At 42.1% G+C, this 15,410-nt stretch overlaps 1 pseudogene; it reads left to right on the top strand.

Moving 5' to 3' along the window:
• Positions 1–13,975: 13,975 nt before the first annotated feature.
• LOC148112442 (SCAN domain-containing protein 3 pseudogene) lies at positions 13,976–14,911 on the top strand (annotated as a pseudogene).
• The last annotated feature ends 499 nt before the right edge of the window (positions 14,912–15,410 follow it).

Here is a 15,410-nt window from a genome sequence, read left to right as displayed (position 1 = left end):
TGGAACAGGAATGGCTTAACGCTATTGAAGGGTAATTTCTGTGTCTTTTTTTCTCCACTGCAATTTTCAAAATTATATCTATCTCCTTAAAAAAGAAAAACAAAGGTAAGCATTTACAGAGAAGGATGTCTACAAAATGCAAAAGCTCTGTTTAGTTAAGTTTTCCCGAACACCTCCCCCCCCCCCAAGCACAAAACATTCAAAAGAAAGGTTTGTCAAACTATTGGACAGGGTCATTTCTTTTGTTGGCATTGCCATCATAAAGTTTTGAAACAATCTGAAAAAACAGGCAAAATGGACAATTTGAGGAAAGAAGTAGGATCTTTGCCATATGTTTAATGGTAAAGAGAAGCAAGGCTACCTTTCTTGAAAATTTTATAAAATTTTACTTTAAAATTTACATTAAATTACAATTTAAAAGAAAAACTTTATAAGGTGATGTATCATTGGTATTTAACACCAGATAAATTATCAAGAATGTATAAAGGCATTTATACATTCAATGTTGGAAATTCAAATGTAAAGAAGGGACTTTTTATCATTCATGGTGGACATGTGATAAAGCAAAGAAATATTGGAGTAGGATTCATATTCTAATGCAAAAAATGATTCTTAAAGTGAATATAAAGATAAAACCAGAAACTTTCCTTTGGTGTTTTATGGAAAAAGACTTGGGGGGAAAAATTGGAACTTTGATGTTATATATGTTGATGGCAGCAAGATTACTTTATGCACAAAAATGGAAGGACTCTTCAATCCCCACAATAGACAAATGGAGTTATCAGAAATGGACTGCTTTGATAAAGAAAAAAAAAACCACACAATTACTTTTGTTTCTACTTGGAAACCATTTCTGAACTTTGTGCTTGAGGTAGAGGGAAAATGAAACTTTGATTGTCGGTTTTACTGATTAAATATATTTGTTGTTATAGAAATGGCTATACTATTATGTAAAAGTAAAAAGTTGAGGTTTGATGTTCTACACCAGAGGGAGTCAGAAGTCAATGCCTTTTCTTTCTTTTTCCCTTCTTCTCTACAATTTTCTCTTCTCTTTTCCTTCCCCTATTTTTCCTATTAATTGATTTTATATTTTTGTATTTTATTTTATAAACTAATAAAAAAGATTGACATGGTGTAAAGTCTTGCCTCTCCAATCTTCCCAAGAAAGCAGGACTCTTGAAATTGCAGTTGTTCCAAAAGGAGCTTTTATTGAAAGATTTGTGATAACAAGAGATCTAGGCAAGAACTGAAGCTTCTCACTTAAAACCACCTATTTAAAGCAATGCTAACCAAACCTCTCCCACGCTACATCATTGCAGGGAAACAGAAACTTCATATAGAGATTAACAGAGTAATGCAGGAAACAGAAACTGAAACTTTGTATACAGATCACTCCATTCCTCCCCCCTTCCTCCCACCAAAATGCCAGCGTCCCTGTAGAAATATCTGGCACCTGACACATGGAAAATTTTATACCATGATAAGTTGTAAGTTTGCTTCCCTTTAATGAGCGCAAGAGTTGGCATATGCCAGCTCCAGTGGCCAAGCTGCTTCTCTTGCCCTCCTTTCCCCTCCATGGGCAGCCCCAAAAGAACTTATCTACGGGGAGTCCTTGACTTATAACCGTTCCTTTAGTGATGGTTCAAAGTTACAATAGAACTGAAAAAAAGCAAATTATGACAATTTTTCACACTTACGACCTGTACAGCATTCTTGTGGTCACACAGGATTTGGATACTTGATAAATCAAAATTGGATACTTGACAACTGGCATGTATGATGGTTTCCATGTCCCGGAGTCAGGGGATCCTTCTGACAAACAAAGTTAGTGAGGAAGCCAGATTCACGTGACAACTGTGTTACTAACTTAAATAAACAGTAATTTATTTAACAACTGTGGCAAGAAAGGTTGTAAAATGGGGCAAAACTCATTTCACCTCTGCCTTGCTCAGCAACAGAAATGTTGGGCTCAGTTGTGGTTGTAAGTCGAGGACCTGGCATTAGAAGAGATTGTGGCTGGGCTTGATAGCCAGAGAAGACCTGCTAAGCCATAAGCAGAAGCAAGAGCAGCTGCAGGTTCTGGTCATGATCAAACTAACATCTGACAGAGGTTCCAACCTCCAGGCACCAAAAGAGGAAGGTGAGATCAGAATTCAAGACGGGGCTGTTCTCCAGGGGACAATCCTTAGTGCAAGATAAGGATCCCAGCAAGGAAAAGAGACACTGTTTCCAGACTGGTGCCTTTTTTTTTTTTTTTAATTTGATTTATATGCCGCCCTTCTCCGAAGACTCAGGGCGGCTTACAATGTGCTCAGCAATAGCCTTCATCCTTTTGTATATTTATACAAAGTCAGCTTATTGCCCCCACAAACTGGGTCCTCATTTCACCTACCTTAGAAAGGATGGAAGGCTGAGTCAACCCTGAGCCTGGTGGGATTCGAACCCTGCAGTAATTGCAGGCAGCTGGTCTTAATAAGCTTAATAACAGGGTGCCTTAAACCCCTGTACTACCAAGGCTCTTAGTTTTAAGGCACCAGGCTAGAAAGCAAGAGATCATGAGTTCAAGTTCTGTCTTAGCCATAAAAGCCAGCTGGGTGCCTTTGGGCAAGTCAGTCTTTCTCAGCCCAAACCACCCCACAGGTTTGTTGCTGTGAGGAAAACAGGAGGAATAAATACATATATCAAGAAATAAAAATAGGATCCAAGCTGCAGAGAGATCTCAGAGACTATCCAACAAATAATGACAGGGTGTAAAATGCATGCAGGTGCATCGCATGGCACAACCAAGGAGCTGGCATCATGTACAGGAGCATTTGCACAGAAAATCCTCTGGGACTTTGAGATCCAGACAGGCAGGCAAGCCAATCAATCTACCAGACATTGTAGTAATAGACAAGGACCAGAAGTAAGAGCCTGGTGGCGCAGTGGACTAAACTACTGTTAAAGTAGTATATAGCTGCCAGCTGCCTGCAATTACTGCGAGTTCAATTCTCACCAGGCTCAAGGTTGACTCAGCCTTCCATCCTTTCGAGGTAGGTAAAATGAGGACCCGGATTGTGGGGGCAATAAGCCGATTTTGTATAAAAAAGAACACCGCTTTGGGGGGTGGGGGCAAAAGCCCTACTAAGCAGGTATATACAAAAGTATGAAGGCTATTGCTTAAAAGCATTGTAAGCCGCCCTGAGTCTCCGGAGAAGGGCGGCATATAAATCGAACTAATAAATAATAAATAAATAAATAAGTAGTGACAGATGTAGAGGTGCTAAGGACAGGAGAAGTGCCAGGGCTTGAAGAAGGAACTAGAGAGGATGGAAAAGGAAAGCCAAAGTGGTCTCAATGCTTGGTAGTGGGAACATTGGGGGCTGTGACTCCTAAGCTGGGAGGGTGGCTCCACCAGATCCCAGGAATGACATCATACTGCAGGGCTAGGAACAGCTGAGGTCCTGCACAGAACTCTCAGGCTCTCAGGCCACAGTAAAGAACCTGAGATTGAGGAAGACACAGATCACCATAGGGATGAGAAGGTAATGTTACATACGTGCATACCATATAAAAGAACCAAATATAGGAGATGAATCACTGTTGTAGCTGATAAACTTCCCAGGTTTGCCATTTGCCTATAACCTCAGCCTCAAGAGGAACATATCCTTGCCATTTGCTCATGATCCAGAGGAAGATTATCTCTTCTTCAGGGGCAAGAGATAGTAGTAGCAATAGCACTTAGATTTATATACCACCTCACAGTTCTTTACAGCCCGCTCTAAGCAGTTTACAGAGTCAGCGTATCGCCCCCAACAATCTGGGTCTTCATTTTACCAACCTTGGAAGGATGGAAGGTTGAGTTAAACTTGAGCCGGTCAGGATCGAACTCCTGGCAGCGAACAGAGTTAGCTGCAATACTACATTCTAACCACTGCACCACCATGGCTCTTGATCATTCTGCTCATGATCTCTCTCCAATGTTTTCTGGAGCACTTCACTTGGGGTTTGGAAATAACCACAAGAAACTCCATCTCTAGAAAAGGCCGTAGGCATATTTTATTTTTATTTGAGAAAAGGTTAATAGTGGCTTGTCTTCCTTGTTTCTAATGTCAAAAAATATCTATGTCCCTTATTTATTTTCAAATTATTGTTATAATCAGACATAAATAAATCTAATTTGGAGAACTCCAGATAGCAGCTGTTATTTAGGAGTTTGTTAATAATTTTGTCTTGAGGTGAAACAAAATTGATATTGTATATGATAACAGCAGCAAGATTGTTGATAGGTAAATACTGGAAGAATGAAGCTTTGCCCACTATCGAGGAATGGACTTTGAAGATGGCCAGTTTTGCAGAGATGGCGAAGATTTCAGCATATTTAAAAGATTGTTCACAAGAGACTTATGAAGGGGAATGGAAAAGGTGGATAGAATATGTTCAGAACAAATATCAAACTAGAAAGTATCAAATAGCTTTTATTTGAAAATAATGTATTAGAAATAGTTTAATGTAATGAGGTAAAGAGAAAAATTATACAGGGGAGGGAGGGGTTCAAGTTTACATATAAGTGTTATATTAAGGGTTTTTTATGAGTATGAGTATATTATAGGGAAGTCTGGGGGGAGGGGAGGGTTAGGGAGGGTTAGGGAGGTTGGGAAGTCTGGGGGGGAGGTGGGGGGGGGAAAAGGGGTGAAAATGTAATTGTAAAACTTTTGCAATAAAAAAAAATAATAATAATAATTTTGTCTTGAAAGATATTATCCTGGAATTTTAAAAAAATCTCTCAAAGAGGACTGTAATAGAGCTTAAGAATTCAGCAAGGTACAAAGCAAAGCACCAAAGATACCCCAGTGAATACAAAAAAGAAGCCTCTAACCTCTAATTTGCATATTTATTCAAATATTGTGTTGAAGCTACCAGTTAGTACCATTACCAGGCAGAGCACAGAATTTGGGGAATATATAGTTATTATATTTATATATCTTAAAAAAAATTAAAAACTGTAGATAAAAAAGCATTACGGAAAACAAGGTTTTTGATAATGAGGCTTATTATTGAAAAATGAATAAAGCTATTAGGAAACAATTCCAACAACTGCTATGCATCAAATGTGAGCTGTATTTAAAATAAAATTGACGTTGAGATTCTTGTTTCTGTTTTACCTGCCTGCAAGATGCAATGGCTTGAAGTCACTCTTTTCCAGGAAAGAGAGAGATTCTTCACTTTTTTTTCTAGTGGTAATAGACTGATCTGATATAAAGGGGATCACTTGTGACTGTGTGAGAATTTACTTTCACGGAAACATGAATTACATCAAAATTAGGCTAGTTTTGGCATTTGATGAGACAATCAGTTCAGTCCCAAAGGTGCTTTTTCTAAAAGGCAACTGAACTTTCTTGGTTTTGACTAGGGGTGACAGAATAGGAGTGTTCCAATATTTGAGGGGCTGCCATAAAGAACTCGAGGAAGCAGGACAAGAAGCAACCGATGAAAACTAATCAAGGAGAGAAGCAATCTAGAATTAAGGAGAAAGCCCTCCTACCATACATAAAAGGCACCACAGACAGAATCAGCAAGATCCTCCACAAACACAACATCAAGACAGCATTCTGCACAAACCGAAAAATATTCACCATCCTAAGAAACCCCAAAGACAAAATTGAGTTAGAAAATCAAGGAGTATGTGAAATCCCATGCACCGCCTGCCCCACCACATACATCGGACAAACCAACAGAAGAATAAGTGCACGCATTGAAGAACACAAGAACTCAGTCAGAAAAGAAGAACCAACTTCTTCCCTGGTCCAGCACCTTAAAGCCACAGGACATGAAATTGACTTTAAAAAGACCAGAACTATCGCCAAAACTGAACACTTTAACAACAGAATAATTAGAGAAGCCATCGAGATAGAAAAACGCCCACACAGCATGAATAAACGAGATGATACCTCCCGCCTACCAGCCATTTGGAAACCTGCCCTTATTGACAAATGAGTCCCTAACACTAAGAATGACACCAGACCCACACTCACGAAAACCACACAGGATGTCACCACCACACATCCACGCAGAAAGCAGACTCAAACCCACACTGATAATGAGCCACGACCAAGGACCAGAAGCCAGACCCGTGTGAGTTGGGTCATGAATTAACTGAGTAAGGTCCATGGCCGTCATGGAAGCCATGAACTCTCGAGCCACCTCAGACATTTCACCGACAGATGGCAGGTTGAAATCCCCCATGACTAGAAGTCTGGGGGTACCAACCGCCACCTCAGCTATGATGTTGAGCAGTTCGAGCAGGGCGGTTGCCACGCGGCAGGGAGCCAGGTACGTGATCAACAAGCCCATCTGTACTCCACGACCCCACCTCACAAAAAGGGACTCACATCCGGCTATCTGTGGAACATGGTCTCCCTCAGATCAAGACTTTCCTTTATAATAACCGCCACCCCCCCCGCCCCTGCCCTGAGCTCTCGGCTGATGGAATGCTCAGAAACCTGGTGGGCACATACTCACGAGGGGAACCCCCCCCTCATGGCCCAACCAGGTCTCCGTAATACCTGCCAGGTCCGCTCCCCCCTCCTGAATAAGATCGCAATAAATAAATAAATATGATTAACGCCCCTGTATTATTCTTTTCCAGGACACACATCTTTTCTGAAGGGAGGGGGGCAGCCTGTCAGACCTGGAAGCCATCTTTCTATCTTTGTGCCTTCAGGCCTGCCACAAATCCTACTGTGGGAAATTGGGACGGGGCATTGCATAGAGGAAAGAAGATATGTGTCAAAATAAAATTCTTTAAAGGAAGTCAAGGCCATGGTGCCCTGCAGCTGTGTTGAGAAGAATGAGGAGGTATCTTCTGTCCTGGCCGGTACCTGATTGGATGTGTGGTGGACATGTGGGAGAGGGGCAAGGTCTTGAACTTTCTTTTAGGTGTGGAAAACCCGGAAGCTCTCAGATTTGGGTTTTCCCAGATGTGCAAATATGACATCTCTATTGAAAGTTAGCTTGGAGAAACTTCAAGCCTCAGAGTTTGATTTTGTTGGGGTGTTACTTGGAACCCTGACAGGTTGCAGGATTGGGTATGTCTACTTGGGGACTAAGGGAGATATGACAGCAGTGTTCCAATGTTTTAGGGGTGTCTAAAAAGACAAGGGGGTCAAAGTATTTTCCAGAAGGCACCAGAAGGCAAGTAAAGAAACAATGGATGGAAACTAATTTAAGGAGAGAAGCAACCTAAGGAGAAATTTCCTAACAGTGAGAGCCATAGATCAATGGAACAACTTTGCTCCTGAAGTTGTTGAGTGGTCTATCACTGGAGGCTTTTAAGTAGAGATTGGACAGCCATTTGCCTGAAATAGTCTGGGGTCTCCTGCTCAAGCAGGGGATTGGACTAGAAGGCCTCTAAGGTCCCTTCCAACTCTATTACTCTATGTTCTATTAGTTCATTGCTTCGGACCCAATTTTAAAACTGAATCTTCAAACTGAGTTCTACATCAAGCTGAATAAGTGCCTTTGAATTGTTTTGGAGAGATTCAAAGGTGATTCGGAGATTTGATGGACTTTCTGGGTTTGAGGAGGCTTTGTGTTCTATGCTTCCATCTCAGGTATGGAAAATTAGAGTTTCTCTAATATTGATATGAGCTGTTGGTATCTCACTCTTTTGCTATAATTAATCTAGGTGATTTTATCTGGAGAGATTTATTTATCATGTGGCACATTCACATCACATTTCAATAAAAACACAAGGGATAAAAATACAAAATCTAAAATCTAAAATATTATAAGCATATGTCTGGATTACAGATATAATTTTTTGCTTCATTTGTCACAGCCAGGAAATCAGCAATGTCTCCATTATAGACTCTGTTTTGGCAGTCTGTCACTATAGGATAGTTTGTTTTTCATCCCCGTAGTCACAATTTTGATTATTGTATTTTGCCCCACTTATAGAGGCATCAGCACAACTACCATGGCCAGTTTGAATTTGGTTCGGTGTTCTCCATATTGCATGGGGCTAGTGAAATCCAGGTGTTTTTTCCAAAATGCAAATTTGAACATTGTGGGGGACAATTTTTTATCTAATATTATTTCCATATATGGGGGGGGGAGAGGGGGGAGGGAGGGAGGGAGGGAGGGAGAGAGACTCAGATCCTCTAATTTATATCTTTTGTTTCAATCCCTGATCCTTTTCCTATTCCCTGTCCCTTCCTCCCCCTCCCCTTGTTTTCTTTTTTAGTAGTCATCTGTTCTGTTCTGTTCTGTGCAATGATTAGTCCTCACGGTGAGAGGATGATTGGAAGAATATGCTATTATGTAAAATGCAGGGCTATTTCTTTACGCCAGAGCATGCCGTATGATCAGGGGCAACCTTTTTTCCAGGTTCTTTCTGAAGCAATGCCCAGCATCTGATTTCCAGGGGATGCTAAGCTTGCCAATGAGCCTGGCCAGCAAGCCTGCCGGTAACACAGATCGTCACAGGGGAGCTGCTATTTTAGAAATAACTTATAAATTAAGTAAGTAATAAAAGTTTAAATTATGCAAGTGTTTATTTTGAAGATGGCGAAGGCTTCCTTCTCTATTGGTGCAAGAAAATTTCTCTAACAGGTGCATTTGGAATTCTATCTCCAGAGGCTTTCCTGGAACTGTAGAGAAGATAACTAAAGCAAAGGAGGAAAACTGGGGCTTGGAGGAATTGGGTGGTTTGGCCCATCCTCAGCAAGGGCTTGCTTTCTTCAGTGAATTTCCCTGAAATTGAGGATCCCCTCCCCTTACCCTTGGCCACTTCCTCCTCCTCCCAGGTTGCCTTCATGTACCCTTCTTTCTTTTCATTTACGCAACTGGTCCTATTAATGACAGCAAGATCGGGCAGCGCTCTTGTGCATAAGACCAGCCTGCTGCTTGCCATTTTTATTCCCTGGGTATTTTATTATAGAGGGGTATTTGCATGAAAAGAGTATTTTTCTTTCAGAAGAATTCATCCGCTCCTGCTTCTCCCATCCCTCAGGATTTTACTGTGGGTAAGCATTGTGTACTCCTGATGCTGTCACGTATACAAAAACCACCCAATTATTTGAATAATTGTAACTTGTGTGGGTTTATTTTTTTCTTCTTCGTCATGGGTTGGCTGTTCAGTCAGCACTGCAGTGAGCTGAAATAGATCACCCTCAGCAAGACAATCCCTCTAAATTGACAGCAAAAATATTTTAAACATTCTGCACTATGCTATAATTCCTGTTGCATTTAAATTTTGTCTCATCCTGCATCAATGTCTTTGTATGTTTGGTGCCTCGATTTGAGGCTTGGGATAAACAGGGCATGGCCACCCCAGAAAAGTCACTCAGGGTCAGATGAAGATGCAGATGCTGAGGAAGCCCATCATCCACCGACCCAGACTCTCATCTTGCAGGCCAAAGTGCAGAGAGGTTCCTCCCAACCTCCGAATGACAAAATAGAGCCCAACATCTGCCACCTGCTGCCCCCAGCAGTGAGCAGCCTCCTTGGACCGAGGAGGCAAAGCTAAAGCTACAGGCCTGCCTTGATTGCACTGATTGGAATGTTTTCGAAGATACCTCTGCAGAATTAGATGAACTCACAAATACTATGTCAGCTTCTGTGAAGACCTATATGTACTGACCAGGAACTTTTGAATATACAGTAACAATAAACCTTGGTTCACAGCTAAACTTAAGCAGCTACATCATTCCAAAGGGGAAGCTTACAGAAAAGGTGATAGAATGCTGTACAATCAGGACAGAAATGTATTAACAAGGGAGATCAGAGCAGCAAAAAGAAGCTACTCTGAAAAGCTAAAGAATCAGTTCTCAATAAGTGAACCAGCAAACATGTGGAAAACTCTTAAAAATATCATCGGTTACAGCAAACCTCCTTCCCAGGCTGAAGGAAATCAGCAACTGGCAGATGACCTGAATGTGTTTTACTGCAGGTTTGAAAGGAAACTACAGCCACCTATCTCCACAACCCCCATCTCAGACACACCAACAACAGCCGAGCCTCTTACAACTGACTCGGCTGTACTTGCCTGTTCTGCTGCTGGAGCGGTCAGGGGCAGTCCAAGGTGGGCATTTGGGAGCAGAGTTGAAGGCCGCCACGGGCAAAGTTAGGAAAGCAGGCTGGGCCACGTGGTCAAGGAGCCAAAGAATAACTGCAGGCAAGCTGTGCAACACTGCGAGTGAGGCCAATAAATAGTGGTGGGCGGGGCAAGGGGCAGCAATTTAACAAACAGGAGGCTAGCAATTTAACAAACAGTTCGGTGTGCTGCGAGGCCAATAAATTACAAAAAAACCCACTGAACTGTTTGTTAATTGTTGGCTCGCCCGCCCCTCCCACCACTATTTATTGGCAATAAATAGTGGTGGGGAGGGGCAGGCGAGCTAGCAATTTAACAAACGGTTTGTGTGCTGCAAAGGCCGAAGCCAATAAATAGTGGTGCGGAGGGGCGGGGCAAGGGCCAGGGTGAGCCAGCAATTTAACAAACGGTTCAGCCGAACCGCCTAGAACCGGCAGAATCCCACCACTGGTTGTAAGTCTCTTCCTGTATATGAAATGAACGGTTGGGTTTTTGTCCTTGGTGCTCCCGGAGAGAATTCTGCTCCTCTGACTCAGAGGAGCAGAATTCTGTTGCCTCAGAGAGGAGGCAACAGGCAAGTCCTGTCTGGACTTCAAAAACCAAGATGGCAGCTGGGGTGATGCACTGGAAAAGAGAGGCACCATTTAAGACCATTTAAGGGTCCAGTCAGGAATGTGCCTCCAGAAGGATGCCTCAGAGTGTGGGCTGGTTCTTCACCCCACCAGGGATCCTCTCTGGCAAAGCTTGGGGGTTCCCCTTCCAAAGACACGCAGGCAAATGGCTGGCAAAGCCATTGTCTCCAGCTGGGAGGAGAAGGGAGCCAGCGGAGGAGGCACAAAGGGCTCCACCTTGAAGACAGAGAGGAGAGAGAGCAATAGAGTTTAAACCGCCTCCCCAAACCAACCCCTTCTTGTATCAATCCTGATGTGTGACTTAGTTATATTCTATAACTGGAGTTGGAAGTGAAAATAAAATGTGATAAAGTGAGACTACTGGAGTTGGAAATAGCATCCAATAGAACACAAGTGGCAGAGGTGTGGCTTTGGCATTGTGGTGTCAAATCACATCAGGAGGACTTGTTCCAGCTACCTTTTACCACTATGGCTTATCTGAATAGTTCCTTCCATGCGTCTCTCCATAGGCTGCTGATCATGTTTTGGGGCACTTAGCTGCTCTTCCAAACAATTCAATCTAGCACAAAGCTCTCATCTTCACTAAGGCATTGTCTGCAATTGAGGGGTCTCTCTTTCTGACAATGGGGCCTAGTTGGAGGCAGGGAGCAGGGCTGAAAAAAAGAAGGCTTGGGTTCCCGGACCAGATTCTGTGCTTCCATCTGGGAGGGGCACTTTTGCCTCCCCTCGCCCCCCAGCCTCTCCCTCAACTTCAAGATGGAAAGAGACACACAGAGAAAGGAATTGATTACATGGTTATATGGAAAATATGCTTGATGTTTGGATGTCAAATGAAATGTAATTTTGAAATATATTTTTGCCCTTTGAATGATACATCATCCTTCAGAAATGCCATGAACTGCCCCATTATTAATGCAGTTTTGAATGAGTAGAATTGAAATGATAATGAGTTTCTAAATTAATATTGCAACTTCTCATTTCAGTATTTGATGAGCTGTATCAAAACTTCATTAAATCACTCTGTTTTGCCAGCTCTGGTTTATAATCAGGGCTGAGAAACGTATCTTCGGGAAAACCAGTTGGGGCTGGGGCTGGGGCTGGGCTGAGCTGCTTCGGGTGCGTGAGGGGTTGTAGTAGTAATGGCTCAAATAAGGGAGTTAATGATGTGTTTTTCAAAATGTGATGATAAAACTTTTGATTGTTAAATAAACATTGCATGCAAAATTACCAGGCTAACAAGATGCAACTTTTGCTTTCTGATTGAACATCAAGTCAATTCTCATCTTTCAGCAGTTGGGAACCATTTCCGGTTCTGCAGTGCCACGGCTGTGTTGCTTCAATATGTCATTTATATTGTCATTCTGCTGAATTAGCGTGCATTGATTGGATCCTGAAAAGAGGAGGAGGAGCAGGAGTGGGGGTCTGGGACTAAGTTAACCTGTTACTGAGTTAATCCATTTGTAGTTCATAGAATACAATGAACCATAAATTAACTGAGCGAGCTGGGTTGGTTTTGCACACCAAGTCACAAAAATCAAATCAACCAAGCTTAGCATGTAATATGAATGCAGCTTTTAGGTTTTTGGAGGTCTTGCTAAGGAGGTGGTATAAACAGGGGCATTCTGTCTCCAAGGAAAATCACTGATTGGGAAGAAGAGAGGCAGCAGTGGGGCTATTCCGTAGTGCATCTGCCAATATGTCAGAACCTGTAGAGATCCACTGCACAAAGCATGGAAGGCTAAACACTGTTTAACTGAGTGGTTCCTTGGTTTTCCTCTACTTTGTCTGCCAAACCCTAAGGGAGTAAGCCCCCATAACTCTGGTCACTGGGCCTTAAATGTGGAATTCCTCTACATCCTAGAATAAGATTTCTCTCTAAAAAGTGAATGAGAGCCACACGGACTGAGAAAGCTTTGGGGTATCTTCTCTTAAGCTCCAACTAAGGAATAACACAATAAGAGACTTGGAAGGGACCTTGGAGGTTTTCTAGTCCAACCCCTTGTCCACACAGGAGACCCTGTACCATTCAGGACAGATGACTGTCTAATTTCTTCTTGAGAACCTCCAGATATGGACCACCCAGAGCTTCTGAAGGCAAGCCATTCCACTGGTTGATTGTTCTTGCTGTGCAACCAACTCACTGAAGAGTCTCCAAATAATAAGAAAGCAGGAAAGGACATGCCAGGCAGAGACCTGAATTGGATCAGGATTTTTCAGGCTCTTCTTAGTATTCTCAGATTCAGCAGGAATCCAAACTCAGCTTTAAGCACCTGCAACTTTGACAAGAACAGGAAAATATTCTTATCAGAACTGCTGTCTATATTGAGTTAATAACAACACCAATAGCAGGTATGCTTAAATGCATCTCTATGTAGTTTACAATGTTAGCATTAATTGCATATTTCCCCCAATAATCTGGGTCCTCTTTTTACTGACTTCGAAAGGATGGAAAGCTGAATCAACCTTGACTACCATCAGGATCAAATTCCAGGCTGTGGGCAGTGTTAGATTGCAATACTGCAGTTTAACTAATGTGCCACCAGATCTCTTAATATTATTTAAATCATAGATGATAGATAGATAGATAGATAGATAGATAGATAGATAGATAGATAGATAGATAGAGACAGACAGACAGACAGACAGACAGACAGACAGATGATAGAATTCTTTATTGGCCAAGTGTGATTGGACACACATGAAATTTGTGTTCGGTGCATAAGCTCTCAGTGTATATAAAAAATATAAGTGATAAATCATGATCATAGTCATCATAAATAAGATAAATATAATTACATCATGAAGCATAAGATACAACACTTAGTGATAATCATAGGATACTAAATAAGCAATCAATATCATACTAGGAGACTAAATAAAACAATATAAAAAATTAACTGGAAGCAAGGGTCAATCAGATTTCAGTTGCAGGTAACTTTCACTGACGACGAAAAGGGAGACCAGAAGGAAGGGCCTGACTGCGAAACAGTGATTCCCGGTTGGGGAACACCAGATGGGGATTTACCACAAGAATAGAGAGTACTAGCTAAGATTTTCAGTGAAAAGACATCTGATGAATCCCCCCTCCCCCCTCCCCGTGCTACTGACTGCACAATCGAAACCCTGCCAGGGGCAAAGCTCCCCAAACCAAAGATGTATTGCATGTCCCCTAGACTCTAGGGGTTTAACCGCTCGGATTAAGGAGGTTGCACCTGAGTGCGAATCTACACATTGTATCATTCACAGGGAAATGCTGCCAAGCCGAAAAATGTCACCAGAATTTAACAGTGTATTGAATGATGTGGTTAAAGTTATTAACCACATCAAAGCAAACGCCCTTAACTCGCATCTATTTGAGCAGCTTTGTGAGGAGATGGACACAGAGCACAGATGCCTTGTCTTATACACAGAAATACGATGGTTATCCAGAGGAAAATCACTATCCAGGGTGTTTGAATTAAGAGAGCCATTGCAAAGATTTCTCTCAGAAAAGAAGTCACCACTGGCAGCACATTTCAGTGACAAGGTATGGCTTGCAAAACTGGCTTACCTGTGTGACATATTTAGCCTGCTCAATGAACTCAATCTGTCCCTTCAGGGGAAAATGACAACTGTTTTCAAGTTGGCTGACAAAGTAGCTGCATTTAAAGCCAAACTGGAGTTGTGGGGACGGCGTGTGAACAGAGGCATTTTGGACATGTTTCAGACATTAGCGGGGATTTTAGGAGAGACTGAGCCTGAGCGTTCATTCTCCCAGTTGGTGCACGATCACCTGTCTTTGCTTTTAGAAGAGTTTGAGCGCTACTTCCCAACCACAAAAGACCCACGAACTGGTAAGGAATGGATCCGCGACCCATTTGTCAACAAACCAGACGAATGTAGCATGTCTGTACAAGAAGAAGATCAACTGCTGGAGATTGCAAATGGCAGCAGCCTTAAAACTGTATTTGAGACAACAACTCTGCCGGTGTTCTGGATTAAAGTCATGGCGGAATATCCTGAGATTGCCACTACAGCACTTAAGTCCCTTTTGCCTTTTCCAACATCCTATCTGTGTGAAGCGGGGTTTTCTGCAGTGACAGCAACCAAAATAAAACAACGAAATAAACTGGACATAAGCAAGACACTTCGGGTGTCATTGTCTCCTATTACCCCCAGATGGAACCGTCTCGTTGCAGAAAAACAAGCTCAGGGTTCTCATTGATTCACTAGATTCTAGTAACTAGAGCGCTTAGTTAAAGTTTAACTGTTAAAATGTTAAAGCACTTTATATTTATGTAATTGTATTTTATTTTGTAAGGCATGTTTAAATACAATAAAATAAAAGTTGTTTAATCAAAACAATCTGATATATAAACAATCAATGTGTCGTCGCGAACAACGCCCCTCACCCCTGCGCGCGCTCAGCGGGCCACGGTAAAATTATCAAAGGCTGATTGGTCCGCGGCGATAAAAAGGTTGGGGACCACTACCCTAGAGAACTGACAGAATTAAGAGCTTTCATTGACAAAAACCTGAAAAGAGGGTTCATTGAACCAGGACACCTGAAAATCACAGCCCCAGTACTTTTCAGAGAGAAAAAAGATGGCTCTATGAGATTATGCATAGATTACAGGAATCTGAACACAATAAGTGAACAAAACATGTACTCCCTCCCCCTTATGAAAGATATGTTGGCACACCTCTCACAAGGAAAAATCTTT

Source organism: Pantherophis guttatus, chromosome 10, assembly GCF_059756535.1.
Source record: "Pantherophis guttatus breed Tessera chromosome 10, ASM5975653v1, whole genome shotgun sequence".
Taxonomy (NCBI): domain Eukaryota; kingdom Metazoa; phylum Chordata; class Lepidosauria; order Squamata; family Colubridae; genus Pantherophis; species Pantherophis guttatus.
This window is presented reverse-complemented; position numbering and strand designations above follow the sequence as displayed.